The sequence below is a fragment of the Ambystoma mexicanum genome, unplaced genomic scaffold (genome assembly GCF_040938575.1).
Source record: "Ambystoma mexicanum isolate Mex_15411 unplaced genomic scaffold, UKY_AmexF1_1 Mex_scaf89, whole genome shotgun sequence".
Classification (NCBI taxonomy): domain Eukaryota; kingdom Metazoa; phylum Chordata; class Amphibia; order Caudata; family Ambystomatidae; genus Ambystoma; species Ambystoma mexicanum.
Genome location: NW_027182509.1, coordinates 217,327 through 242,110, shown reverse-complemented (window position 1 = coordinate 242,110; position 24,784 = coordinate 217,327). Strand labels below are relative to the sequence as shown.

Sequence of the window (24,784 nt, the reverse complement as noted above, 5' to 3'; positions counted from 1 at the left end):
GGGGCTTAGCATGCAGCCCAGGGGTTTCTTTGACTGTCCTAAGCCCACAGGGACTTTGCCGTCCTCAGCTCATGAGACTTGAGATGGGTAGCTTGATTTGCTGAGGAAAGGCGGGATGACAGGTTCAACTCTGGAGTCAAACATAGCCCGGAACGATCACCTTAAACTGAGTTTTAAGCCTGGTGCCGATAAAAAGAAAGAAATTAGCCTTAGATCGGGCAAGCTGTTTGACGGGGGAAAATGAGACCCCCTAGGCCATCTAGGTGGTCGCTGGATGCTGTGCAGACATCAGCAGCTGTTCATTTCATGCCCTCACGTCTCCTCGTTAGTATAGTGGTCAGTATCCCCGCCTGTCACGCGGGAGACCCGACGGGGAGGTTAAACCTTTTCTGGATTTTTTTTAGTTCTTGACAAATATTCTTGAAGATTAGGTTGAGTCAAGTAGGGAATGGGTGCCAGGAACTGACTCTTTCAGAAAAAAGCACCGGCAACGCTAGTCATCGTACAATATTTGTGCACAATTGCTTACATTAGGCGGCCGGTCCGCTTTATTGAGTCCCCCTCAGCACCATTTAGTGCTCCTGTTGTCTGCGAAGTCCAAATTGTAACCCTGAATCAGTTCCTCTTGTGACCCTTTGTATCATGTTACATGATGAGTAATGATCACCTGTTAGCTTTATCCCTAATTATAACTCTCACTCTTTCCCTGCATCTAACCCTAGCTCTAATCCCATCATTAACCTTGGTCCGGGCACACGCGTGAACCCTTACTCTCATCTCAGCCTCTCCTGGTGATACATCACACCTGGGATCGTTTGCTCCCTTTGGGCTGTGGGAAATTTGCTACCAGCACGCCCTGGAAGTGGGGCTCATTCCGCTGCAACGGGAGGTCTTCCCAGGACGCGTCACAGCTCAACGCAAGAGCTCCTGGGTTTCGAAGGCTCTTGCAGCAAGCCTTCACAAAGCAGCAGGGAGCGCCGTTCCAGATGGGAAACTTGAGACTGGATGTCCAGAAAAGCAAGACGTCAGAAGCGAAACCTTTTTCCTGCAGGGTGTGGCATACCATCCGCTTGCTCATTGCGACAGAGGTGGCACTAATGAAGGAAGAGGTCAACGTTACGTTCTTCTTTAAAATGCAAGGCCAGGAAAAGTGGCAGTGGTGGGATTTGAACCCACGCCTCCGAAGAGACTGGAGCCTTAATCCAGCGCCTTCTCGGCCACGCTACCCTCCTGCTAGCCGCCGAAAGCGGAACTTGACCCGTTGCCCGGCCCGCTTTAGTGCTTTGCCTTTTCTCCTTGGAAAGTCTGGAGACAGGCAGTGGAAGGGCAGGCAAACTGTCAGGTGCGCAGAGGAGGGGAGACCATGAGGCAAGGTGGGAGATGGGGGCAAGAAGTGAGAAAAAAACGAATCGCAAGCTGGGGCAGGTTTCGGAAAGTGAAGCCGAAAAGGGGCTTAGCATGCAGCCCAGGGGTTTCTTTGACTGTCCTAAGCCCACAGGGACTTTGCCGTCCTCAGCTCATGAGACTTGAGATGGGTAGCTTGATTTGCTGAGGAAAGGCGGGATGACAGGTTCAACTCTGGAGTCAAACATAGCCCGGAACGATCACCTTAAACTGAGTTTTAAGCCTGGTGCCGATAAAAAGAAAGAAATTAGCCTTAGATCGGGCAAGCCGTTTGACGGGGGAAAATGAGACCCCCTAGGCCATCTAGGTGGTCGCTGGATGCTGTGCAGACATCAGCAGCTGTTCATTTCATGCCCTCACGTCTCCTCGTTAGTATAGTGGTCAGTATCCCCGCCTGTCACGCGGGAGACCGGGGTTCAATTCCCGACGGGGAGGTTAAACCTTTTCTGGATTTTTTTTAGTTCTTGACAAATATTCTTGAAGATTAGGTTGAGTCAAGTAGGGAATGGGTGCCAGGAACTGACTCTTTCAGAAAAAAGCACCGGCAACGCTAGTCATCGTACAATATTTGTGCACAATTGCTTACATTAGGCGGCCGGTCCGCTTTATTGAGTCCCCCTCAGCACCATTTAGTGCTCCTGTTGTCTGCGAAGTCCAAATTGTAACCCTGAATCAGTTCCTCTTGTGACCCTTTGCATCATGTTACATGACGAGTAATGATCACCTGTTAGCTTTATCCCTAATTATAACTCTCACTCTTTCCCTGCATCTAACCCTAGCTCTAATCCCATCATTAACCTTGGTCCGGGCACACGCGTGAACCCTTACTCTCATCTCAGCCTCTCCTGGTGATACATCACACCTGGGATCGTTTGCTCCCTGTGGGCTGTGGGAAATTTGCTACCAGCACGCCCTGGAAGTGGGGCTCATTCCGCTGCAACGGGAGGTCTTCACAGGACGCGTCACAGCTCAACGCAAGAGCTCCTGGGTTTCGAAGGCTCTTGCAGCAAGCCTTCACAAAGCAGCAGGGAGCGCAGTTCCAGATGGGAAACTTGAGACTGGATGTCCAGAAAAGCAAGACGTCAGAAGCGAAACCTTTTTCCTGCAGGGTGTGGCATACCATCCGCTTGCTCATTGCGACAGAGGTGGCACTAATGAAGGAAGAGGTCAACGTTACGTTCTTCTTTAAAATGCAAGGCCAGGAAAAGTGGCAGCGGTGGGATTTGAACCCACGCCTCCGAAGAGACTGGAGCCTTAATCCAGCGCCTTAGACCGCTCGGCCACGCTACCTTCCTACTAGCCGCCGAAAGCGGAACTTGACCCGTTGCCCGGCCCGCTTTAGTGCTTTGCCTTTTCTCCTTGGAAAGTCTGGAGACAGGCAGTGGAAGGGCAGGCAAACTGTCAGGTGCGCAGAGGAGGGGAGACCATGAGGCAAGGTGGGAGATGGGGGCAAGAAGTGAGAAAAAAATGAATCGCAAGCTGGGGCAGGTTTCGGAAAGTGAAGCCGAAAAGGGGCTTAGCATGCAGCCCAGGGGTTTCTTTGACTGTCCTAAGCCCACAGGGACTTTGCCGTCCTCAGCTCATGAGACTTGAGATGGGTAGCTTGATTTGCTGAGGAAAGGCGGGATGACAGGTTCAACTCTGGAGTCAAACATAGCCCGGAACGATCACCTTAAACTGAGTTTTAAGCCTGGTGCCGATAAAAAGAAAGAAATTAGCCTTAGATCGGGCAAGCCGTTTGACGGGGGAAAATGAGACCCCCTAGGCCATCTAGGTGGTCGCTGGATGCTGTGCAGACATCAGCAGCTGTTCATTTCATGTCCTCACGTCTCCTCGTTAGTATAGTGGTCAGTATCCCCGCCTGTCACGCGGGAGACCGGGGGTTAAACCTTTTCTGGATTTTTTTTAGTTCTTGACAAATATTCTTGAAGATTAGGTTGAGTCAAGTAGGGAATGGGTGCCAGGAACTGACTCTTTCAGAAAAAAGCACCGGCAACGCTAGTCATCGTACAATATTTGTGCACAATTGCTTACATTAGGCTGCCGGTCCGCTTTATTGAGTCCCCCTCAGCACCATTTAGTGCTCCTGTTGTCTGCGAAGTCCAAATTGTAACCCTGAATCAGTTCCTCTTGTGACCCTTTGCATCATGTTACATGACGAGTAATGATCACCTGTTAGCTTTATCCCTAATTATAACTCTCACTCTTTCCCTGCATCTAACCCTAGCTCTAATCCCATCATTAACCTTGGTCCGGGCACACGCGTGAACCCTTACTCTCATCTCAGCCTCTCCTGGTGATACATCACACCTGGGATCGTTTGCTCCCTGTGGGCTGTGGGAAATTTGCTACCAGCACGCCCTGGAAGTGGGGCTCATTCCGCTGCAACGGGAGGTCTTCCCAGGACGCGTCACAGCTCAACGCAAGAGCTCCTGGGTTTCGAAGGCTCTTGCAGCAAGCCTTCACAAAGCAGCAGGGAGCGCCGTTCCAGATGGGAAACTTGAGACTGGATGTCCAGAAAAGCAAGACGTCAGAAGCGAAACCTTTTTCCTGCAGGGTGTGGCATACCATCCGCTTGCTCATTGCGACAGAGGTGGCACTAATGAAGGAAGAGGTCAACGTTACGTTCTTCTTTAAAATGCAAGGCCAGGAAAAGTGGCAGTGGTGGGATTTGAACCCACGCCTCCGAAGAGACTGGAGCCTTAATCCAGCGCCTTAGACCGCTCGGCCACGCTACCTTCCTGCTAGCTGCCGAAAGCGGAACTTGACCCGTTGCCCGGCCCGCTTTAGTGCTTTGCCTTTTCTCCTTGGAAAGTCTGGAGACAGGCAGTGGAAGGGCAGGCAAACTGTCAGGTGCGCAGAGGAGGGGAGACCATGAGGCAAGGTGGGAGATGGGGGCAAGAAGTGAGAACAAAAACGAATCGCAAGCTGGGGCAGGTTTCGGAAAGTGAAGCCGAAAAGGGGATTAGCATGCAGCCCAGGGGTTTCTTTGACTGTCCTAAGCCCACAGGGACTTTGCCGTCCTCAGCTCATGAGACTTGAGATGGGTAGCTTGATTTGCTGAGGAAAGGCGGGATGACAGGTTCAACTCTGGAGTCAAACATAGCCCGGAACGATCACCTTAAACTGAGTTTTAAGCCTGGTGCCGATAAAAAGAAAGAAATTAGCCTTAGCTCGGGCAAGCCGTTTGACGGGGGAAAATGAGACCCCCTAGGCCATCTAGGTGGTCGCTGGATGCTGTGCAGACATCAGCAGCTGTTCATTTCATGCCCTCACATCTCCTCGTTAGTATAGTGGTCAGTATCCCCGCCCCGACGGGGAGGTTAAACCTTTTCTGGATTTTTTTTAGTTCTTGACAAATATTCTTGAAGATTAGGTTGAGTCAAGTAGGGAATGGGTGCCAGGAACTGACTCTTTCAGAAAAAAGCACCGGCAACGCTAGTCATCGTACAATATTTGTGCACAATTGCTTACATTAGGCGGCCGGTCCGCTTTATTGAGTCCCCCTCAGCACCATTTAGTGCTCCTGTTGTCTGCGAAGTCCAAATTGTAACCCTGAATCAGTTCCTCTTGTGACCCTTTGTATCATGTTACATGACGAGTAATGATCACCTGTTAGCTTTATCCCTAATTATAACTCTCACTCTTTCCCTGCATCTAACCCTAGCTCTAATCCCATCATTAACCTTGGTCCGGGCACACGCGTGAACCCTTACTCTCATCTCAGCCTCTCCTGGTGATACATCACACCTGGGATCGTTTGCTCCCTGTGGGCTGTGGGAAATTTGCTACCAGCACGCCCTGGAAGTGGGGCTCATTCCGCTGCAACGGGAGGTCTTCCCAGGACGCGTCACAGCTCAACGCAAGAGCTCCTGGGTTTCGAAGGCTCTTGCAGCAAGCCTTCACAAAGCAGCAGGGAGCGCCGTTCCAGATGGGAAACTTGAGACTGGATGTCCAGAAAAGCAAGACGTCAGAAGCGAAACCTTTTTCCTGCAGGGTGTGGCATACCATCCGCTTGCTCATTGCGACAGAGGTGGCACTAATGAAGGAAGAGGTCAACGTTACGTTCTTCTTTAAAATGCAAGGCCAGGAAAAGTGGCAGCGGTGGGATTTGAACCCACGCCTCCGAAGAGACTGGAGCCTTAATCCAGCGCCTTAGACCGCTCGGCCACGCTACCTTCCTGCTAGCCGCCGAAAGCGGAACTTGACCCGTTGCCCGGCCCGCTTTAGTGCTTTGCCTTTTCTCCTTGGAAAGTCTGGAGACAGGCAGTGGAAGGGCAGGCAAACTGTCAGGTGCGCAGAGGAGGGGAGACCATGAGGCAAGGTGGGAGATGGGGGCAAGAAGTGAGAAAAAAACGAATCGCAAGCTGGGGCAGGTTTCGGAAAGTGAAGCCGAAAAGGGGCTTAGCATGCAGCCCAGGGGTTTCTTTGACTGTCCTAAGCCCACAGGGACTTTGCCGTCCTCAGCTCATGAGACTTGAGATGGGTAGCTTGATTTGCTGAGGAAAGGCGGGATGACAGGTTCAACTCTGGAGTCAAACATAGCCCGGAACGATCACCTTAAACTGAGTTTTAAGCCTGGTGCCGATAAAAAGAAAGAAATTAGCCTTAGATCGGGCAAGCCGTTTGACGGGGGAAAATGAGACCCCCTAGGCCATCTAGGTGGTCGCTGGATGCTGTGCAGACATCAGCAGCTGTTCATTTCATGCCCTCACGTCTCCTCGTTAGTATAGTGGTCAGTATCCCCGCCTGTCACGCGGGAGACCGGCCCCGACGGGGAGGTTAAACCTTTTCTGGATTTTTTTTAGTTCTTGACAAATATTCTTGAAGATTAGGTTGAGTCAAGTAGGGAATGGGTGCCAGGAACTGACTCTTTCAGAAAAAAGCACCGGCAACGCTAGTCATCGTACAATATTTGTGCACAATTGCTTACATTAGGCGGCCGGTCCGCTTTATTGAGTCCCCCTCAGCACCATTTAGTGCTCCTGTTGTCTGCGAAGTCCAAATTGTAACCCTGAATCAGTTCCTCTTGTGACCCTTTGTATCATGTTACATGACGAGTAATGATCACCTGTTAGCTTTATCCCTAATTATAACTCTCACTCTTTCCCTGCATCTAACCCTAGCTCTAATCCCATCATTAACCTTGGTCCGGGCACACGCGTGAACCCTTACTCTCATCTCAGCCTCTCCTGGTGATACATCACACCTGGGATCGTTTGCTCCCTGTGGGCTGTGGGAAATTTGCTACCAGCACGCCCTGGAAGTGGGGCTCATTCCGCTGCAACGGGAGGTCTTCCCAGGACGCGTCACAGCTCAACGCAAGAGCTCCTGGGTTTCGAAGGCTCTTGCAGCAAGCCTTCACAAAGCAGCAGGGAGCGCCGTTCCAGATGGGAAACTTGAGACTGGATGTCCAGAAAAGCAAGACGTCAGAAGCGAAACCTTTTTCCTGCAGGGTGTGGCATACCATCCGCTTGCTCATTGCGACAGAGGTGGCACTAATGAAGGAAGAGGTCAACGTTACGTTCTTCTTTAAAATGCAAGGCCAGGAAAAGTGGCAGCGGTGGGATTTGAACCCACGCCTCCGAAGAGACTGGAGCCTTAATCCAGCGCCTTAGACCGCTCTGCCACGCTACCTTCCTGCTAGCTGCCGAAAGCGGAACTTGACCCGTTGCCCGGCCCGCTTTAGTGCTTTGCCTTTTCTCCTTGGAAAGTCTGGAGACAGGCAGTGGAAGGGCAGGCAAACTGTCAGGTGCGCAGAGGAGGGGAGACCATGAGGCAAGGTGGGAGATGGGGGCAAGAAGTGAGAAAAAAACGAATCGCAAGCTGGGGCAGGTTTCGGAAAGTGAAGCCGAAAAGGGGCTTAGCATGCAGCCCAGGGGTTTCTTTGACTGTCCTAAGCCCACAGGGACTTTGCCGTCCTCAGCTCATGAGACTTGAGATGGGTAGCTTGATTTGCTGAGGAAAGGCGGGATGACAGGTTCAACTCTGGAGTCAAACATAGCCCGGAACGATCACCTTAAACTGAGTTTTAAGCCTGGTGCCGATAAAAAGAAAGAAATTAGCCTTAGATCGGGCAAGCCGTTTGACGGGGGAAAATGAGACCCCCTAGGCCATCTAGGTGGTCGCTGGATGCTGTGCAGACATCAGCAGCTGTTCATTTCATGCCCTCACGTCTCCTCGTTAGTATAGTGGTCAGTATCCCCGCCTGTACGGGGAGGTTAAACCTTTTCTGGATTTTTTTTAGTTCTTGACAAATATTCTTGAAGATTAGGTTGAGTCAAGTAGGGAATGGGTGCCAGGAACTGACTCTTTCAGAAAAAAGCACCGGCAACGCTAGTCATCGTACAATATTTGTGCACAATTGCTTACATTAGGCGGCCGGTCCGCTTTATTGAGTCCCCCTCAGCACCATTTAGTGCTCCTGTTGTCTGCGAAGTCCAAATTGTAACCCTGAATCAGTTCCTCTTCTGACCCTTTGTATCATGTTACATGACGAGTAATGATCACCTGTTAGCTTTATCCCTAATTATAACTCTCACTCTTTCCCTGCATCTAACCCTAGCTCTAATCCCATCATTAACCTTGGTCCGGGCACACGCGTGAACCCTTACTCTCATCTCAGCCTCTCCTGGTGATACATCACACCTGGGATCGTTTGCTCCCTGTGGGCTGTGGGAAATTTGCTACCAGCACGCCCTGGAAGTGGGGCTCATTCCGCTGCAACGGGAGGTCTTCCCAGGATGCGTCACAGCTCAACGCAAGAGCTCCTGGGTTTCGAAGGCTCTTGCAGCAAGCCTTCACAAAGCAGCAGGGAGCGCCGTTCCAGATGGGAAACTTGAGACTGGATGTCCAGAAAAGCAAGACGTCAGAAGCGAAACCTTTTTCCTGCAGGGTGTGGCATACCATCCGCTTGCTCATTGCGACAGAGGTGGCACTAATGAAGGAAGAGGTCAACGTTACGTTCTTCTTTAAAATGCAAGGCCAGGAAAAGTGGCAGCGGTGGGATTTGAACCCACGCCTCCGAAGAGACTGGAGCCTTAATCCAGCGCCTTAGACCGCTCGGCCACGCTACCTTCCTGCTAGCCGCCGAAAGCGGAACTTGACCCGTTGCCCGGCCCGCTTTAGTGCTTTGCCTTTTCTCCTTGGAAAGTCTGGAGACAGGCAGTGGAAGGGCAGGCAAACTGTCAGGTGCGCAGAGGAGGGGAGACCATGAGGCAAGGTGGGAGATGGGGGCAAGAAGTGAGAAAAAAACGAATCGCAAGCTGGGGCAGGTTTCGGAAAGTGAAGCCGAAAAGGGGCTTAGCATGCAGCCCAGGGGTTTCTTTGACTGTCCTAAGCCCACAGGGACTTTGCCGTCCTCAGCTCATGAGACTTGAGATGGGTAGCTTGATTTGCTGAGGAAAGGCGGGATGACAGGTTCAACTCTGGAGTCAAACATAGCCCGGAACGATCACCTTAAACTGAGTTTTAAGCCTGGTGCCGATAAAAAGAAAGAAATTAGCCTTAGATCGGGCAAGCCGTTTGACGGGGGAAAATGAGACCCCCTAGGCCATCTAGGTGGTCGCTGGATGCTGTGCAGACATCAGCAGCTGTTCATTTCATGCCCTCACGTCTCCTCGTTAGTATAGTGGTCAGTATCCCCGCCTGTCACGCGGGAGACCGGGGTTCGGGGAGGTTAAACCTTTTCTGGATTTTTTTTAGTTCTTGACAAATATTCTTGAAGATTAGGTTGAGTCAAGTAGGGAATGGGTGCCAGGAACTGACTCTTTCAGAAAAAAGCACCGGCAACGCTAGTCATCGTACAATATTTGTGCACAATTGCTTACATTAGGCGGCCGGTCCGCTTTATTGAGTCCCCCTCAGCACCATTTAGTGCTCCTGTTGTCTGCGAAGTCCAAATTGTAACCCTGAATCAGTTCCTCTTCTGACCCTTTGTATCATGTTACATGACGAGTAATGATCACCTGTTAGCTTTATCCCTAATTATAACTCTCACTCTTTCCCTGCATCTAACCCTAGCTCTAATCCCATCATTAACCTTGGTCCGGGCACACGCGTGAACCCTTACTCTCATCTCAGCCTCTCCTGGTGATACATCACACCTGGGATCGTTTGCTCCCTGTGGGCTGTGGGAAATTTGCTACCAGCACGCCCTGGAAGTGGGGCTCATTCCGCTGCAACGGGAGGTCTTCCCAGGACGCGTCACAGCTCAACGCAAGAGCTCCTGGGTTTCGAAGGCTCTTGCAGCAAGCCTTCACAAAGCAGCAGGGAGCGCCGTTCCAGATGGGAAACTTGAGACTGGATGTCCAGAAAAGCAAGACGTCAGAAGCGAAACCTTTTTCCTGCAGGGTGTGGCATACCATCCGCTTGCTCATTGCGACAGAGGTGGCACTAATGAAGGAAGAGGTCAACGTTACGTTCTTCTTTAAAATGCAAGGCCAGGAAAAGTGGCAGCGGTGGGATTTGAACCCACGCCTCCGAAGAGACTGGAGCCTTAATCCAGCGCCTTAGACCGCTCGGCCACGCTACCTTCCTGCTAGCCGCCGAAAGCGGAACTTGACCCGTTGCCCGGCCCGCTTTAGTGCTTTGCCTTTTCTCCTTGGAAAGTCTGGAGACAGGCAGTGGAAGGGCAGGCAAACTGTCAGGTGCGCAGAGGAGGGGAGACCATGAGGCAAGGTGGGAGATGGGGGCAAGAAGTGAGAAAAAAACGAATCGCAAGCTGGGGCAGGTTTCGGAAAGTGAAGCCGAAAAGGGGCTTAGCATGCAGCCCAGGGGTTTCTTTGACTGTCCTAAGCCCACAGGGACTTTGCCGTCCTCAGCTCATGAGACTTGAGATGGGTAGCTTGATTTGCTGAGGAAAGGCGGGATGACAGGTTCAACTCTGGAGTCAAACATAGCCCGGAACGATCACCTTAAACTGAGTTTTAAGCCTGGTGCCGATAAAAAGAAAGAAATTAGCCTTAGATCGGGCAAGCCGTTTGACGGGGGAAAATGAGACCCCCTAGGCCATCTAGGTGGTCGCTGGATGCTGTGCAGACATCAGCAGCTGTTCATTTCATGCCCTCACGTCTCCTCGTTAGTATAGTGGTCAGTATCCCCGCCTGTCACGCTGGAGACCGGGGTTCAATTCCCCGACGGGGACGTTAACCCTTTTCTGGATTTTTTTTAGTTCTTGACAAATATTCTTGAAGATTAGGTTGAGTCAAGTAGGGAATGGGTGCCAGGAACTGACTCTTTCAGAAAAAAGCACCGGCAACGCTAGTCATCGTACAATATTTGTGCACAATTGCTTACATTAGGCGGCCGGTCCGCTTTATTGAGTCCCCCTCAGCACCATTTAGTGCTCCTGTTGTCTGCGAAGTCCAAATTGTAACCCTGAATCAGTTCCTCTTGTGACCCTTTGTATCATGTTACATGACGAGTAATGATCACCTGTTAGCTTTATCCCTAATTATAACTCTCACTCTTTCCCTGCATCTAACCCTAGCTCTAATCCCATCATTAACCTTGGTCCGGGCACACGCGTGAACCCTTACTCTCATCTCAGCCTCTCCTGGTGATACATCACACCTGGGATCGTTTGCTCCCTGTGGGCTGTGGGAAATTTGCTACCAGCACGCCCTGGAAGTGGGGCTCATTCCGCTGCAACGGGAGGTCTTCCCAGGACGCGTCACAGCTCAACGCAAGAGCTCCTGGGTTTCGAAGGCTCTTGCAGCAAGCCTTCACAAAGCAGCAGGGAGCGCCGTTCCAGATGGGAAACTTGAGACTGGATGTCCAGAAAAGCAAGACGTCAGAAGCGAAACCTTTTTCCTGCAGGGTGTGGCATACCATCCGCTTGCTCATTGCGACAGAGGTGGCACTAATGAAGGAAGAGGTCAACGTTACGTTCTTCTTTAAAATGCAAGGCCAGGAAAAGTGGCAGTGGTGGGATTTGAACCCACGCCTCCGAAGAGACTGGAGCCTTAATCCAGCGCCTTAGACCGCTCGGCCACGCTACCTTCCTGCTAGCCGCCGAAAGCGGAACTTGACCCGTTGCCCGGCCCGCTTTAGTGCTTTGCCTTTTCTCCTTGGAAAGTCTGGAGACAGGCAGTGGAAGGGCAGGCAAACTGTCAGGTGCGCAGAGGAGGGGAGACCATGAGGCAAGGTGGGAGATGGGGGCAAGAAGTGAGAAAAAAACGAATCGCAAGCTGGGGCAGGTTTCGGAAAGTGAAGCCGAAAAGGGGCTTAGCATGCAGCCCAGGGGTTTCTTTGACTGTCCTAAGCCCACAGGGACTTTGCCGTCCTCAGCTCATGAGACTTGAGATGGGTAGCTTGATTTGCTGAGGAAAGGCGGGATGACAGGTTCAACTCTGGAGTCAAACATAGCCCGGAACGATCACCTTAAACTGAGTTTTAAGCCTGGTGCCGATAAAAAGAAAGAAATTAGCCTTAGATCGGGCAAGCCGTTTGACGGGGGAAAATGAGACCCCCTAGGCCATCTAGGTGGTCGCTGGATGCTGTGCAGACATCAGCAGCTGTTCATTTCATGCCCTCACGTCTCCTCGTTAGTATAGTGGTCAGTATCCCCGCCTGTCACGCGGGAGACCGGGGTTCAATTCCCCGACGGGGAGGTTAAACCTTTTCTGGATTTTTTTTAGTTCTTGACAAATATTCTTGAAGATTAGGTTGAGTCAAGTAGGGAATGGGTGCCAGGAACTGACTCTTTCAGAAAAAAGCACCGGCAACGCTAGTCATCGTACAATATTTGTGCACAATTGCTTACATTAGGCGGCCGGTCCGCTTTATTGAGTCCCCCTCAGCACCATTTAGTGCTCCTGTTGTCTGCGAAGTCCAAATTGTAACCCTGAATCAGTTCCTCTTGTGACCCTTTGTATCATGTTACATGACGAGTAATGATCACCTGTTAGCTTTATCCCTAATTATAACTCTCACTCTTTCCCTGCATCTAACCCTAGCTCTAATCCCATCATTAACCTTGGTCCGGGCACACGCGTGAACCCTTACTCTCATCTCAGCCTCTCCTGGTGATACATCACACCTGGGATCGTTTGCTCCCTGTGGGCTGTGGGAAATTTGCTACCAGCACGCCCTGGAAGTGGGGCTCATTCCGCTGCAACGGGAGGTCTTCCCAGGACGCGTCACAGCTCAACGCAAGAGCTCCTGGGTTTCGAAGGCTCTTGCAGCAAGCCTTCACAAAGCAGCAGGGAGCGCCGTTCCAGATGGGAAACTTGAGACTGGATGTCCAGAAAAGCAAGACGTCAGAAGCGAAACCTTTTTCCTGCAGGGTGTGGCATACCATCCGCTTGCTCATTGCGACAGAGGTGGCACTAATGAAGGAAGAGGTCAACGTTACGTTCTTCTTTAAAATGCAAGGCCAGGAAAAGTGGCAGTGGTGGGATTTGAACCCACGCCTCCGAAGAGACTGGAGCCTTAATCCAGCGCCTTAGACCGCTCGGCCACGCTACCTTCCTGCTAGCTGCCGAAAGCGGAACTTGACCCGTTGCCCGGCCCGCTTTAGTGCTTTGCCTTTTCTCCTTGGAAAGTCTGGAGACAGGCAGTGGAAGGGCAGGCAAACTGTCAGGTGCGCAGAGGAGGGGAGACCATGAGGCAAGGTGGGAGATGGGGGCAAGAAGTGAGAACAAAAACGAATCGCAAGCTGGGGCAGGTTTCGGAAAGTGAAGCCGAAAAGGGGCTTAGCATGCAGCCCAGGGGTTTCTTTGACTGTCCTAAGCCCACAGGGACTTTGCCGTCCTCAGCTCATGAGACTTGAGATGGGTAGCTTGATTTGCTGAGGAAAGGCGGGATGACAGGTTCAACTCTGGAGTCAAACATAGCCCGGAACGATCACCTTAAACTGAGTTTTAAGCCTGGTGCCGATAAAAAGAAAGAAATTAGCCTTAGCTCGGGCAAGCCGTTTGACGGGGGAAAATGAGACCCCCTAGGCCATCTAGGTGGTCGCTGGATGCTGTGCAGACATCAGCAGCTGTTCATTTCATGCCCTCACATCTCCTCGTTAGTATAGTGGTCAGTATCCCCGCCCCGACGGGGAGGTTAAACCTTTTCTGGATTTTTTTTAGTTCTTGACAAATATTCTTGAAGATTAGGTTGAGTCAAGTAGGGAATGGGTGCCAGGAACTGACTCTTTCAGAAAAAAGCACCGGCAACGCTAGTCATCGTACAATATTTGTGCACAATTGCTTACATTAGGCGGCCGGTCCGCTTTATTGAGTCCCCCTCAGCACCATTTAGTGCTCCTGTTGTCTGCGAAGTCCAAATTGTAACCCTGAATCAGTTCCTCTTGTGACCCTTTGTATCATGTTACATGACGAGTAATGATCACCTGTTAGCTTTATCCCTAATTATAACTCTCACTCTTTCCCTGCATCTAACCCTAGCTCTAATCCCATCATTAACCTTGGTCCGGGCACACGCGTGAACCCTTACTTTCATCTCAGCCTCTCCTGGTGATACATCACACCTGGGATCGTTTGCTCCCTGTGGGCTGTGGGAAATTTGCTACCAGCACGCCCTGGAAGTGGGGCTCATTCCGCTGCAACGGGAGGTCTTCCCAGGACGCGTCACAGCTCAACGCAAGAGCTCCTGGGTTTCGAAGGCTCTTGCAGCAAGCCTTCACAAAGCAGCAGGGAGCGCCGTTCCAGATGGGAAACTTGAGACTGGATGTCCAGAAAAGCAAGACGTCAGAAGCGAAACCTTTTTCCTGCAGGGTGTGGCATACCATCCGCTTGCTCATTGCGACAGAGGTGGCACTAATGAAGGAAGAGGTCAACGTTACGTTCTTCTTTAAAATGCAAGGCCAGGAAAAGTGGCAGCGGTGGGATTTGAACCCACGCCTCCGAAGAGACTGGAGCCTTAATCCAGCGCCTTAGACCGCTCGGCCACGCTACCTTCCTGCTAGCCGCCGAAAGCGGAACTTGACCCGTTGCCCGGCCCGCTTTAGTGCTTTGCCTTTTCTCCTTGGAAAGTCTGGAGACAGGCAGTGGAAGGGCAGGCAAACTGTCAGGTGCGCAGAGGAGGGGAGACCATGAAGCAAGGTGGGAGATGGGGGCAAGAAGTGAGAAAAAAACGAATCGCAAGCTGGGGCAGGTTTCGGAAAGTGAAGCCGAAAAGGGGCTTAGCATGCAGCCCAGGGGTTTCTTTGACTGTCCTAAGCCCACAGGGACTTTGCCGTCCTCAGCTCATGAGACTTGAGATGGGTAGCTTGATTTGCTGAGGAAAGGCGGGATGACAGGTTCAACTCTGGAGTCAAACATAGCCCGGAACGATCACCTTAAACTGAGTTTTAAGCCTGGTGCCGATAAAAAGAAAGAAATTAGCCTTAGATCGGGCAAGCCGTTTGACGGGGGAAAATGAGACCCCCTAGGCCATCTAGGTGGTCGCTGGATGCTGTGCAGACATCAGCAGCTGTTCATTTCATGCCCTCACGTCTCCTCGTTAGTATAGTGGTCAGTATCCCCGCCTGTCACGCGGGAGACAGGGGTTCAATTCCCCGACGGGGAGGTTAAACCTTTTCTGGATTTTTTTTAGTTCTTGACAAATATTCTTGAAGATTAGGTTGAGTCAAGTAGGGAATGGGTGCCAGGAACTGACTCTTTCAGAAAAAAGCACCGGCAACGCTAGTCATCGTACAATATTTGTGCACAATTGCTTACATTAGGCGGCCGGTCCGCTTTATTGAGTCCCCCTCAGCACCATTTAGTGCTCCTGTTGTCTGCGAAGTCCAAATTGTAACCCTGAATCAGTTCCTCTTGTGACCCTTTGTATCATGTTACATGACGAGTAATGATCACCTGTTAGCTTTATCCCTAATTATAACTCTCACTCTTTCCCTGCATCTAACCCTAGCTCTAATCCCATCATTAACCTTGGTCCGGGCACACGCGTGAACCCTTACTCTCATCTCAGCCTCTCCTGGTGATACATCACACCTGGGATCGTTTGCTCCCTGTGGGCTGTGGGAAATTTGCTACCAGCACGCCCTGGAAGTGGGGCTCATTCCGCTGCAACGGGAGGTCTTCCCAGGACGCGTCACAGCTCAACGCAAGAGCTCCTGGGTTTCGAAGGCTCTTGCAGCAAGCCTTCACAAAGCAGCAGGGAGCGCCGTTCCAGATGGGAAACTTGAGACTGGATGTCCAGAAAAGCAAGACGTCAGAAGCTAAACCTTTTTCCTGCAGGGTGTGGCATACCATCCGCTTGCTCATTGCGACAGAGGTGGCACTAATGAAGGAAGAGGTCAACGTTACGTTCTTCTTTAAAATGCAAGGCCAGGAAAAGTGGCAGCGGTGGGATTTGAACCCACGCCTCCGAAGAGACTGGAGCCTTAATCCAGCGCCTTAGACCGCTCGGCCACGCTACCTTCCTGCTAGCCGCCGAAAGCGGAACTTGACCCGTTGCCCGGCCCGCTTTAGTGCTTTGCCTTTTCTCCTTGGAAAGTCTGGAGACAGGCAGTGGAAGGGCAGGCAAACTGTCAGGTGCGCAGAGGAGGGGAGACCATGAGGCAAGGTGGGAGATGGGGGCAAGAAGTGAGAAAAAAACGAATCGCAAGCTGGGGCAGGTTTCGGAAAGTGAAGCCGAAAAGGGGCTTAGCATGCAGCCCAGGGGTTTCTTTGACTGTCCTAAGCCCACAGGGACTTTGCCGTCCTCAGCTCATGAGACTTGAGATGGGTAGCTTGATTTGCTGAGGAAAGGCGGGATGACAGGTTCAACTCTGGAGTCAAACATAGCCCGGAACGATCACCTTAAACTGAGTTTTAAGCCTGGTGCCGATAAAAAGAAAGAAATTAGCCTTAGATCGGGCAAGCCGTTTGACGGGGGAAAATGAGACCCCCTAGGCCATCTAGGTGGTCGCTGGATGCTGTGCAGACATCAGCAGCTGTTCATTTCATGCCCTCACGTCTCCTCGTTAGTATAGTGGTCAGTATCCCCGCCTGTCACGCGGGAGACCGGGGTTCAATTCCCCGACGGGGAGGTTAAACCTTTTCTGGATTTTTTTTAGTTCTTGACAAATATTCTTGAAGATTAGGTTGAGTCAAGTAGGGAATGGGTGCCAGGAACTGACTCTTTCAGAAAAAAGCACCGGCAACGCTAGTCATCGTACAATATTTGTGCACAATTGCTTACATTAGGCGGCCGGTCCGCTTTATTGAGTCCCCCTCAGCACCATTTAGTGCTCCTGTTGTCTGCGAAGTCCAAATTGTAACCCTGAATCAGTTCCTCTTGTGACCCTTTGTATCATGTTACATGACGAGTAATGATCACCTGTTAGCTTTATCCCTAATTATAACTCTCACTCTTTCCCTGCATCTAACCCTAGCTCTAATCCCATCATTAACCTTGGTCCGGGCACACGCGTGAACCCTTACTCTCATCTCAGCCTCTCCTGGTGATACATCACACCTGGGATCGTTTGCTCCCTGTGGGCTGTGGGAAATTTGCTACCAGCACGCCCTGGAAGTGGGGCTCATTCCGCTGCAACGGGAGGTCTTCCCAGGACGCGTCACAGCTCAACGCAAGAGCTCCTGGGTTTCGAAGGCTCTTGCAGCAAGCCTTCACAAAGCAGCAGGGAGCGCCGTTCCAGATGGGAAACTTGAGACTGGATGTCCAGAAAAGCAAGACGTCAGAAGCGAAACCTTTTTCCTGCAGGGTGTGGCATACCATCCGCTTGCTCATTGCGACAGAGGTGGCACTAATGAAGGAAGAGGTCAACGTTACGTTCTTCTTTAAAATGCAAGGCCAGGAAAAGTGGCAGCGGTGGGATTTGAACCCACGCCTCCGAAGAGACTGGAGCCTTAATCCAGCGCCTTAGACCGCTCGGCCACGCTACCTTCCTGCTAGCCGCCGAAAGCGGAACTTGACCCGTTGCCCGGCCCGCTTTAGTGCTTTGCCTTTTCTCCTTGGAAAGTCTGGAGACAGGCAGTGGAAGGGCAGGCAAACTGTCAGGTGCGCAGAGGAGGGGAGACCATGAGGCAAGGTGGGAGATGGGGGCAAGAAGTGAGAAAAAAACGAATCGCAAGCTGGGGCAGGTTTCGGAAAGTGAAGCCGAAAAGGGGCTTAGCATGCAGCCCAGGGGTTTCTTTGACTGTCCTAAGCCCACAGGGACTTTGCCGTCCTCAGCTCATGAGACTTGAGATGGGTAGCTTGATTTGCTGAGGAAAGGCGGGATGACAGGTTCAACTCTGGAGTCAAACATAGCCCGGAACGATCACCTTAAACTGAGTTTTAAGCCTGGTGCCGATAAAAAGAAAGAAATTAGCCTTAGATCGGGCAAGCCGTTTGACGGGGGAAAATGAGACCCCCTAGGCCATCTAGGTGGTCGCTGGATGCTGTGCAGACATCAGCAGCTGTTCATTTCATGCCCTCACGTCTCCTCGTTAGTATAGTGGTCAGTATCCCCGCCTGTCACGCGGGAGACCGGGGTTCAATTCCCCGACGGGGAGGTTAAACCTTTTCTGGATTTTTTTTAGTTCTTGACAAATATTCTTGAAGATTAGGTTGAGTCAAGTAGGGAATGGGTGCCAGGAACTGACTCTTTCAGAAAAAAGCACCGGCAACGCTAGTCATCGTACAATATTTGTGCACAATTGCTTACATTAGGCGGCCGGTCCGCTTTATTGAGTCCCCCTCAGCACCATTTAGTGCTCCTGTTGTCTGCGAAGTCCAAATTGTAACCCTGAATCAGTTCCTCTTCTGACCCTTTGTATCATGTTACATGACGAGTAATGATCACCTGTTAGCTTTATCCCTAATTATAACTCTCACTCTTTCCCTGCATCTAACCCTAGCTCTAATCCCATCATTAACCTTGGTCCGGGCACACGCGTGAACCCTTACTCTCATCTCAGCCTCTCCTGGTGATACATCACACCTGGGATCGTTTGCTCCCTGTGGGCTGTGGGAAATTTGCTACCAGCACGCCCTGGAAGTGGGGCTCATTCCGCTGCAACGGGAGGTCTTCCCAGGACGCGTCACTGCTCAACGCAAGAGCTCCTGGGTTTCGAAGGCTCTTGCAGCAAGCCTTCACAAAGCAGCAGGGAGCGCCGTTCCAGATGGGAAACTTGAGACTGGATGTCCAGAAAAGCAAGACGTCAGAAGCGAAACCTTTTTCCTGCAGGGTGTGGCATACCATCCGCTTGCTCATTGCGACAGAGGTGGCACTAATGAAGGAAGAGGTCAACGTTACGTTCTTCTTTAAAATGCAAGGCCAGGAAAAGTGGCAGCGGTGGGATTTGAACCCACGCCTCCGAAGAGACTGGAGCCTTAATCCAGCGCCTTAGACCGCTCGGCCACGCTACCTTCCTGCTAGCCGCCGAAAGCGGAACTTGACCCGTTGCCCGGCCCGCATTAGTGCTTTGCCTTTTCTCCTTGGAAAGTCTGGAGACAGGCAGTGGAAGGGCAGGCAAACTGTCAGGTGCGCAGAGGAGGGGAGACCATGAGGCAAGGTGGGAGATGGGGGCAAGAAGTGAGAAAAAAACGAATCGCAAGCTGGGGCAGGTTTCGGAAAGTGAAGCCGAAAAGGGGCTTAGCATGCAGCCCAGGGGTTTCTTTGACTGTCCTAAGCCCACAGGGACTTTGCCGTCCTCAGCTCATGAGACTTGAGATGGGTAGCTTGATTTGCTGAGGAAAGGCGGGATGACAGGTTCAACTCTGGAGTCAAACATAGCCCGGAACGATCACCTTAAACTGAGTTTTAAGCCTGGTGCCGATAAAAAGAAAGAAATTAGCCTTAGATCGGGCAAGCCGTTTGACGGGGGAAAATGAGACCCCCTAGGCCATCTAGGTGGTCGCTGGATGCTGTGCAGACATCAGCAGCTGTTCATTTCATGCCCTCACGTCTCCTCGTTAGTATAGTGGTCAGTATCCCCGCCTGTCACGCGGGAGACCGGCCCCGACGGGGAGGTTAAACCTTTTCTGGATTTTTTTTAGTTCTTGACAAATATTCTTGAAGATTAGGTTGAGTCAAGTAGGGAATGGGTGCCAGGAACTGACTCTTTCAGAAAAAAGCACCGGCAACGCTAGTCATCGTACAATATTTGTGCACAATTGCTTACATTAGGCGGCCGGTCCGCTTTATTGAGTCCCCCTCAGCACCATTTAGTGCTCCTGTTGTCTGCGAAGTCCAAATTGTAACCCTGAATCAGTTCCTCTTGTGACCCTTTGTATCATGTTACATGACGAGTAATGATCACCTGTTAGCTTTATCCCTAATTATAACTCTCACTCTTTCCCTGCATCTAACCCTAGCTCTAATCCCATCATTAACCTTGGTCCGGGCACACGCGTGAACCCTTACTCTCATCTCAGCCTCTCCTGGTGATACATCACACCTGGGATCGTTTGCTCCCTGTGGGCTGTGGGAAATTTGCTACCAGCACGCCCTGGAAGTGGGGCTCATTCCGCTGCAACGGGAGGTCTTCCCAGGACGCGTCACAGCTCAACGCAAGAGCTCCTGGGTTTCGAAGGCTCTTGCAGCAAGCCTTCACAAAGCAGCAGGGAGCGCCGTTCCAGATGGGAAACTTGAGACTGGATGTCCAGAAAAGCAAGACGTCAGAAGCGAAACCTTTTTCCTGCAGGGTGTGGCATACCATCCGCTTGCTCATTGCGACAGAGGTGGCACTAATGAAGGAAGAGGTCAACGTTACGTTCTTCTTTAAAATGCAAGGCCAGGAAAAGTGGCAGCGGTGGGATTTGAACCCACGCCTCCGAAGAGACTGGAGCCTTAATCCAGCGCCTTAGACCGCTCGGCCACGCTACCTTCCTGCTAGCTGCCGAAAGCGGAACTTGACCCGTTGCCCGGCCCGCTTTAGTGCTTTGCCTTTTCTCCTTGGAAAGTCTGGAGACAGGCAGTGGAAGGGCAGGCAAACTGTCAGGTGCGCAGAGGAGGGGAGACCATGAGGCAAGGTGGGAGATGGGGGCAAGAAGTGAGAAAAAAACGAATCGCAAGCTGGGGCAGGTTTCGGAAAGTGAAGCCGAAAAGGGGCTTAGCATGCAGCCCAGGGGTTTCTTTGACTGTCCTAAGCCCACAGGGACTTTGCCGTCCTCAGCTCATGAGACTTGAGATGGGTAGCTTGATTTGCTGAGGAAAGGCGGGATGACAGGTTCAACTCTGGAGTCAAACATAGCCCGGAACGATCACCTTAAACTGAGTTTTAAGCCTGGTGCCGATAAAAAGAAAGAAATTAGCCTTAGATCGGGCAAGCCGTTTGACGGGGGAAAATGAGACCCCCTAGGCCATCTAGGTGGTCGCTGGATGCTGTGCAGACATCAGCAGCTGTTCATTTCATGCCCTCACGTCTCCTCGTTAGTATAGTGGTCAGTATCCCCGCCTGTACGGGGAGGTTAAACCTTTTCTGGATTTTTTTTAGTTCTTGACAAATATTCTTGAAGATTAGGTTGAGTCAAGTAGGGAATGGGTGCCAGGAACTGACTCTTTCAGAAAAAAGCACCGGCAACGCTAGTCATCGTACAATATTTGTGCACAATTGCTTACATTAGGCGGCCGGTCCGCTTTATTGAGTCCCCCTCAGCACCATTTAGTGCTCCTGTTGTCTGCGAAGTCCAAATTGTAACCCTGAATCAGTTCCTCTTCTGACCCTTTGTATCATGTTACATGACGAGTAATGATCACCTGTTAGCTTTATCCCTAATTATAACTCTCACTCTTTCCCTGCATCTAACCCTAGCTCTAATCCCATCATTAACCTTGGTCCGGGCACACGCGTGAACCCTTACTCTCATCTCAGCCTCTCCTGGTGATACATCACACCTGGGATCGTTTGCTCCCTGTGGGCTGTGGGAAATTTGCTACCAGCACGCCCTGGAAGTGGGGCTCATTCCGCTGCAACGGGAGGTCTTCCCAGGATGCGTCACAGCTCAACGCAAGAGCTCCTGGGTTTCGAAGGCTCTTGCAGCAAGCCTTCACAAAGCAGCAGGGAGCGCCGTTCCAGATGGGAAACTTGAGACTGGATGTCCAGAAAAGCAAGACGTCAGAAGCGAAACCTTTTTCCTGCAGGGTGTGGCATACCATCCGCTTGCTCATTGCGACAGAGGTGGCACTAATGAAGGAAGAGGTCAACGTTACGTTCTTCTTTAAAATGCAAGGCCAGGAAAAGTGGCAGCGGTGGGATTTGAACCCACGCCTCCGAAGAGACTGGAGCCTTAATCCAGCGCCTTAGACCGCTCGGCCACGCTACCTTCCTGCTAGCCGCCGAAAGCGGAACTTGACCCGTTGCCCGGCCCGCTTTAGTGCTTTGCCTTTTCTCCTTGGAAAGTCTGGAGACAGGCAGTGGAAGGGCAGGCAAACTGTCAGGTGCGCAGAGGAGGGGAGACCATGAGGCAAGGTGGGAGATGGGGGCAAGAAGTGAGAAAAAAACGAATCGCAAGCTGGGGCAGGTTTCGGAAAGTGAAGCCGAAAAGGGGCTTAGCATGCAGCCCAGGGGTTTCTTTGACTGTCCTAAGCCCACAGGGACTTTGCCGTCCTCAGCTCATGAGACTTGAGATGGGTAGCTTGATTTGCTGAGGAAAGGCGGGATGACAGGTTCAACTCTGGAGTCAAACATAGCCCGGAACGATCACCTTAAACTGAGTTTTAAGCCTGGTGCCGATAAAAAGAAAGAAATTAGCCTTAGATCGGGCAAGCCGTTTGACGGGGGAAAATGAGACCCCCTAGGCCATCTAGGTGGTCGCTGGATGCTGTGCAGACATCAGCAGCTGTTCATTTCATGCCCTCACGTCTCCTCGTTAGTATAGTGGTCAGTATCCCCGCCTGTCACGCGGGAGACCGGGGTTCAATTCCCCGACGGGGAGGTTAAACCTTTTCTGGATTTTTTTTAGTTCTTGACAAATATTCTTGAAAATTAGGTTGAGTCAAGTAGGGAATGGGTGCCAGGAACTGACTCTTTCAGAAAAAAGCACCGGCAACGCTAGTCATCGTACAATATTTGTGCACAATTGCTTACATTAGGCGGCCGGTCCGCTTTATTGAGTCCCCCTCAGCACCATTTAGTGCTCCTGTTGTCTGCGAAGTCCAAATTGTAACCCTGAATCAGTTCCTCTTGTGACCCTTTGTATCATGTTACATGACGAGTAATGATCACCTGTTAGCTTTATCCCTAATTATAACTCTCACTCTTTCCCTGCATCTAACCCTAGCTCTAATCCCATCATTAACCTTGGTCCGGGCACACGCGTGAACCCTTACTTTCATCTCAGCCTCTCCTGGTGATACATCACACCTGGGATCGTTTGCTCCCTGTGGGCTGTGGGAAATTTGCTACCAGCACGCCCTGGAAGTGGGGCTCATTCCGCTGCAACGGGAGGTCTTCCCAGGACGCGTCACAGCTCAACGCAAGAGCTCCTGGGTTTCGAAGGCTCTTGCAGCAAGCCTTCACAAAGCAGCAGGGAGCGCCGTTCCAGATGGGAAACTTGAGACTGGATGTCCAGAAAAGCAAGACGTCAGAAGCGAAACCTTTTTCCTGCAGGGTGTGGCATACCATCCGCTTGCTCATTGCGACAGAGGTGGCACAAATGAAGGAAGAGGTCAACGTTACGTTCTTCTTTAAAATGCAAGGCCAGGAAAAGTGGCAGCGGTGGGATTTGAACCCACGCCTCCGAAGAGACTGGAGCCTTAATCCAGCGCCTTAGACCGCTCGGCCACGCTACCTTCCTGCTAGCCGCCGAAAGCGGAACTTGACCCGTTGCCCGGCCCGCTTTAGTGCTTTGCCTTTTCTCCTTGGAAAGTCTGGAGACAGGCAGTGGAAGGGCAGGCAAACTGTCAGGTGCGCAGAGGAGGGGAGACCATGAGGCAAGGTGGGAGATGGGGGCAAGAAGTGAGAAAAAAACGAATCGCAAGCTGGGGCAGGTTTCGGAAAGTGAAGCCGAAAAGGGGCTTAGCATGCAGCCCAGGGGTTTCTTTGACTGTCCTAAGCCCACAGGGACTTTGCCGTCCTCAGCTCATGAGACTTGAGATGGGTAGCTTGATTTGCTGAGGAAAGGCGGGATGACAGGTTCAACTCTGGAGTCAAACATAGCCCGGAACGATCACCTTAAACTGAGTTTTAAGCCTGGTGCCGATAAAAAGAAAGAAATTAGCCTTAGATCGGGCAAGCCGTTTGACGGGGGAAAATGAGACCCCCTAGGCCATCTAGGTGGTCGCTGGATGCTGTGCAGACATCAGCAGCTGTTCATTTCATGCCCTCACGACTCCTCGTTAGTATAGTGGTCAGTATCCCCGCCTGTCACGCGGGAGACCGGGGTTCAATTCCCCGACGGGGAGGTTAAACCTTTTCTGGATTTTTTTTAGTTCTTGACAAATATTCTTGAAGATTAGGTTGAGTCAAGTAGGGAATGGGTGCCAGGAACTGACTCTTTCAGAAAAAAGCACCGGCAACGCTAGTCATCGTACAATATTTGTGCACAATTGCTTACATTAGGCGGCCGGTCCGCTTTATTGAGTCCCCCTCAGCACCATTTAGTGCTCCTGTTGTCTGCGAAGTCCAAATTGTAACCCTGAATCAGTTCCTCTTGTGACCCTTTGTATCATGTTACATGACGAGTAATGATCACCTGTTAGCTTTATCCCTAATTATAACTCTCACTCTTTCCCTGCATCTAACCCTAGCTCTAATCCCATCATTAACCTTGGTCCGGGCACACGCGTGAACCCTTACTCTCATCTCAGCCTCTCCTGGTGATACATCACACCTGGGATCGTTTGCTCCCTGTGGGCTGTGGGAAATTTGCTACCAGCACGCCCTGGAAGTGGGGCTCATTCCGCTGCAACGGGAGGTCTTCCCAGGACGCGTCACAGCTCAACGCAAGAGCTCCTGGGTTTCGAAGGCTCTTGCAGCAAGCCTTCACAAAGCAGCAGGGAGCGCCGTTCCAGATGGGAAACTTGAGACTGGATGTCCAGAAAAGCAAGACGTCAGAAGCGAAACCTTTTTCCTGCAGGGTGTGGCATACCATCCGCTTGCTCATTGCGACAGAGGTGGCACTAATGAAGGAAGAGGTCAACGTTACGTTCTTCTTTAAAATGCAAGGCCAGGAAAAGTGGCAGCGGTGGGATTTGAACCCACGCCTCCGAAGAGACTGGAGCCTTAATCCAGCGCCTTAGACCGCTCGGCCACGCTACCTTCCTGCTAGCCGCCGAAAGCGGAACTTGACCCGTTGCCCGGCCCGCTTTAGTGCTTTGCCTTTTCTCCTTGGAAAGTCTGGAGACAGGCAGTGGAAGGGCAGGCAAACTGTCAGGTGCGCAGAGGAGGGGAGACCATGAGGCAAGGTGGGAGATGGGGGCAAGAAGTGAGAAAAAAACGAATCGCAAGCTGGGGCAGGTTTCGGAAAGTGAAGCCGAAAAGGGGCTTAGCAT

The 24,784-nt window shown here is 51.5% G+C and overlaps 17 non-coding genes across 17 annotated transcripts; 5 read left to right on the top strand and 12 right to left on the bottom strand.

Moving 5' to 3' along the window:
* Positions 1-2,612: 2,612 nt before the first annotated feature.
* On the bottom strand, positions 2,613-2,694 carry TRNAL-AAG (transfer RNA leucine (anticodon AAG)). Its single transcript has one exon. It is a non-coding gene; the product is annotated as a tRNA-Leu (tRNA).
* A 2,806-nt stretch (positions 2,695-5,500) lies between these two features.
* TRNAL-AAG (transfer RNA leucine (anticodon AAG)) lies at positions 5,501-5,582 on the bottom strand. Its single transcript has one exon. It is a non-coding gene; the product is annotated as a tRNA-Leu (tRNA).
* Positions 5,583-8,398: 2,816 nt separating this feature from the next.
* Positions 8,399-8,480, bottom strand: TRNAL-AAG (transfer RNA leucine (anticodon AAG)). The gene has a single exon. It is a non-coding gene; the product is annotated as a tRNA-Leu (tRNA).
* A 1,375-nt stretch (positions 8,481-9,855) lies between these two features.
* On the bottom strand, positions 9,856-9,937 carry TRNAL-AAG (transfer RNA leucine (anticodon AAG)). The gene has a single exon. It is a non-coding gene; the product is annotated as a tRNA-Leu (tRNA).
* A 2,008-nt stretch (positions 9,938-11,945) lies between these two features.
* On the top strand, positions 11,946-12,017 carry TRNAD-GUC (transfer RNA aspartic acid (anticodon GUC)). Its single transcript has one exon. It is a non-coding gene; the product is annotated as a tRNA-Asp (tRNA).
* Positions 12,018-14,231: 2,214 nt separating this feature from the next.
* On the bottom strand, positions 14,232-14,313 carry TRNAL-AAG (transfer RNA leucine (anticodon AAG)). Its single transcript has one exon. It is a non-coding gene; the product is annotated as a tRNA-Leu (tRNA).
* Positions 14,314-15,699: 1,386 nt separating this feature from the next.
* TRNAL-AAG (transfer RNA leucine (anticodon AAG)) lies at positions 15,700-15,781 on the bottom strand. The gene has a single exon. It is a non-coding gene; the product is annotated as a tRNA-Leu (tRNA).
* A 540-nt stretch (positions 15,782-16,321) lies between these two features.
* On the top strand, positions 16,322-16,393 carry TRNAD-GUC (transfer RNA aspartic acid (anticodon GUC)). The gene has a single exon. It is a non-coding gene; the product is annotated as a tRNA-Asp (tRNA).
* A 774-nt stretch (positions 16,394-17,167) lies between these two features.
* Positions 17,168-17,249, bottom strand: TRNAL-AAG (transfer RNA leucine (anticodon AAG)). Its single transcript has one exon. It is a non-coding gene; the product is annotated as a tRNA-Leu (tRNA).
* Positions 17,250-17,789: 540 nt separating this feature from the next.
* Positions 17,790-17,861, top strand: TRNAD-GUC (transfer RNA aspartic acid (anticodon GUC)). Its single transcript has one exon. It is a non-coding gene; the product is annotated as a tRNA-Asp (tRNA).
* A 774-nt stretch (positions 17,862-18,635) lies between these two features.
* Positions 18,636-18,717, bottom strand: TRNAL-AAG (transfer RNA leucine (anticodon AAG)). The gene has a single exon. It is a non-coding gene; the product is annotated as a tRNA-Leu (tRNA).
* Positions 18,718-20,094: 1,377 nt separating this feature from the next.
* Positions 20,095-20,176, bottom strand: TRNAL-AAG (transfer RNA leucine (anticodon AAG)). The gene has a single exon. It is a non-coding gene; the product is annotated as a tRNA-Leu (tRNA).
* Positions 20,177-21,533: 1,357 nt separating this feature from the next.
* Positions 21,534-21,615, bottom strand: TRNAL-AAG (transfer RNA leucine (anticodon AAG)). Its single transcript has one exon. It is a non-coding gene; the product is annotated as a tRNA-Leu (tRNA).
* Positions 21,616-22,155: 540 nt separating this feature from the next.
* On the top strand, positions 22,156-22,227 carry TRNAD-GUC (transfer RNA aspartic acid (anticodon GUC)). Its single transcript has one exon. It is a non-coding gene; the product is annotated as a tRNA-Asp (tRNA).
* Positions 22,228-23,001: 774 nt separating this feature from the next.
* On the bottom strand, positions 23,002-23,083 carry TRNAL-AAG (transfer RNA leucine (anticodon AAG)). Its single transcript has one exon. It is a non-coding gene; the product is annotated as a tRNA-Leu (tRNA).
* A 540-nt stretch (positions 23,084-23,623) lies between these two features.
* On the top strand, positions 23,624-23,695 carry TRNAD-GUC (transfer RNA aspartic acid (anticodon GUC)). Its single transcript has one exon. It is a non-coding gene; the product is annotated as a tRNA-Asp (tRNA).
* Positions 23,696-24,469: 774 nt separating this feature from the next.
* On the bottom strand, positions 24,470-24,551 carry TRNAL-AAG (transfer RNA leucine (anticodon AAG)). Its single transcript has one exon. It is a non-coding gene; the product is annotated as a tRNA-Leu (tRNA).
* Between the last annotated feature and the right edge of the window lie 233 nt (positions 24,552-24,784).